This window comes from Sparus aurata, chromosome 19 (genome assembly GCF_900880675.1).
Source record: "Sparus aurata chromosome 19, fSpaAur1.1, whole genome shotgun sequence".
NCBI lineage: Eukaryota > Metazoa > Chordata > Actinopteri > Spariformes > Sparidae > Sparus > Sparus aurata.
Window position 1 is genome coordinate 28,116,134 of NC_044205.1, and position 2,810 is coordinate 28,118,943.

Consider the following 2,810-nt stretch of genomic DNA (forward strand, 5'->3'; position numbering starts at 1 on the left):
TATATAGTATATATAGTGTCACTGCTTTTTATGATTGTGTTTTTCTGTATTTGTTCCTCAGAGATGTGCAGCAAACACACACAGACCACAGGCTTAAGAAAACCCTCCCCACATATAATCACACAAGTCTGTGGTCCTTTCAACTTCATTGTTACAGAAGAAGCAGCGTCCTTCTTATCACATAAAAGGCTTTATAATCAATTCATGGTCTTTATTATAAAGATGCTCTACGTGTACATCTAATTAGAAAAGAGCCGAGGAGCAGAATTTAAGTGAAAGGCATTTCATGTGCTTGAAATGTTGTCTTTTGATCAATTTTATGTACTTAGTTTTACTTTTTTAACTTGAAAACTTACATGAAGTCTTGTTACTCAGTCTGACATGTCAAGATAAAACCCTTTAGATTAAAACAGCATTAAAATATCATGTGATCTGCTACTTCAGTGCACACTAACAACAAGTACTGCTGGGACCACGCTAAAAATTTCCACACCTTTTTTATATTTGCATTTACATTTCCGGCAATTAGCAGACACGACTTACAGTAAGTACATTTGTCAAAAGAGAGAAACCACCACATATCACTACTGACTTCCTCAGTAATGAACTGGCCACGTTAAGGCACAATGAGTATACTGGGTTTTGTCACTTTTTGTATTTTACAGTGTTGAACCTGCATCCTGTTGGGTTCAGGTGTTTGGAGTTTCCATTTTCTAAACTTCTTCATTAGGGATGCACATTTTTAATCTTTTTTATGACCGATAACTGACGCTCATTAACCGATTAATAACTGTTATTACACGGCTCTCCTTAATGCTTCAGAAAGCTCCATTCACTTGAAAGTGGCCTTTTTGCCTCTGATTCGCATATTTCGTAGCACTCCGCGCTCTAAAATCTTTGCTCCGCAAGTAGTCCCGGTCACTTATCACCGCAGCGTCTTCGGTTGCTAAGCAACGTCAGCTGATCTGTAGTTTACTTCTGTTACGTGTGGCCAGGTGTGTATGTGTGTGTGTCCTGACTCCACCCTGTTCTGCTTTCTTGAGCTCAGGTGTGGGTAATCACCTGAGCAGTTAAAGGGAGGCGGTATCAGGGCGGCTCTCTCTCTCTCTCTCTCTCTCATTACAGGTGTGTTGCAGGAGGAGGGAGGCTGTGCTGGCCTCACAGTCTTGTTGCTGTTTTCTCCTTTGTTGTTTCAATTTGGGTTTGAGTTCCTGGTTGTCCTGTTTTCGTAATCTATTTGTTTTTTTCTCTTAATAGGTTAGTTGTTTCTTTTGTTAGGCAGCCTTAGTCGGGAGGATTCCTCGGATGCGACGGCCAAGGCTGGTCTGGGGTCTCTTCTCTCTTTTTTTTTTGTTTGACCAGGAACTCCTGCCTTTTTCCTTTCTTTAATTAAACACATTTATATTGACTGTGCTGAGTCGGCGTCCTTTATATGTTACTGGCCTTTTTTTGTTCGAGTCTTTGTTTTGTTTAATTCAGGGCCGTAACATATTTGGGGGCTCGTCCGTTCCATGTTGGGTCTTCTTTTGTGGGGTCCAACCGAGTGCCGGTGTTTTTTTTTGTATAGGTTGTATAAGCCGTACCTGGGTGACTTTGTGGTGTGCCTTTGTTGTTACTGACACATGTTTTTTTGGCTTGTTCTTGGTTTGGTTTTGTTCAAGCCATGTCATAACGTGTGTGTGGGCACTATCATTCATAGTACTGTTTGGTTTCCAGTGTGTTTACAACCTGTGTTTTGGTGTGTTTGTCAAGCTGCGCACTCGTGCACCGTGTTTTTTTTGGGGTGTTTTTTCTTCTTTGCGCCATTATGGAGTTCAATGCCGAGAAATTTGTTGCTCATCCGACATTAGAGGAGTTTCACTTATGTACCAAAGAGCATTTAATATCTCTGGCTAGTTTCCTTGAAATTCCAGTGACAAAGCAAATGAAGAAACAATCTCTTAAAGCTGAAATCTCGTCTGTATTGTCTAAAAAGGGTCTTCTGCGGAGTGAAGAGACTGTGAAGGGTACAGATTCTGATGTGGGTCAAGCAGTTCGCTCAAGGAGTTGGAGATTGAGATGCGCCGTTTAGATTTAAAAGAGAAGGAGTTGAGTAATGAGATGGAGGTGAGGAAGATAGAGGAAGAAACAAAAAGGCAGGTTCGACTGAAAGAGCTGGAGCTGCAGCAGTCCACCGCATCCCCATTTCACTCCTCCTCCAGTGGTTTTGACGTCGGTAAATGCATCCGTTTTGTTCCGTCTTTTAATGATAAAGATGTTGATAAATATTTTACCTTGTTTGAACGTGTCGCCAAAACCTTGAAGTGGCCCAAACAGGTGTGGACCTTACTTTTACAGTGCGTGTTCACAGGTAAAGCTCAGGATGCCTATGTATCTTTGTCATCGGAGCTGAGCCTGGATTATGAGGAAGTTAAAAAGGCGGTGCTGAGGGCGTATGAGTTGGTGCCCGAGGCATATCGTCAGAAGTTCCGACGTTTTAAAAAGTCGGATGACCAGACATATGTGGAATTTGGCCACGAGAAAGAAATTTTGTTTGATCGCTGGTGTAGTTCTCTGCAGGTTTCTGATTTTGATAAATTGCGTGATTTGGTGCTTGTGGAAGACTTTAAAAATTGCCTGCCTGAAAGGATTGTGACACACATCAATGACCGTAAAGCACTGAATGTGTCTGAAGCTGCTGTGCTTGCAGATGAGTACGTTTTGACGCATAGGGACACTTATGATAGGCTGCAGCCCCCCCTTGAGCGCAGTTTTTCTGCACCCAGGCCTTCTGCGTTACAGAAGTGGAGTGGGGATGGGGGTGTGACGTC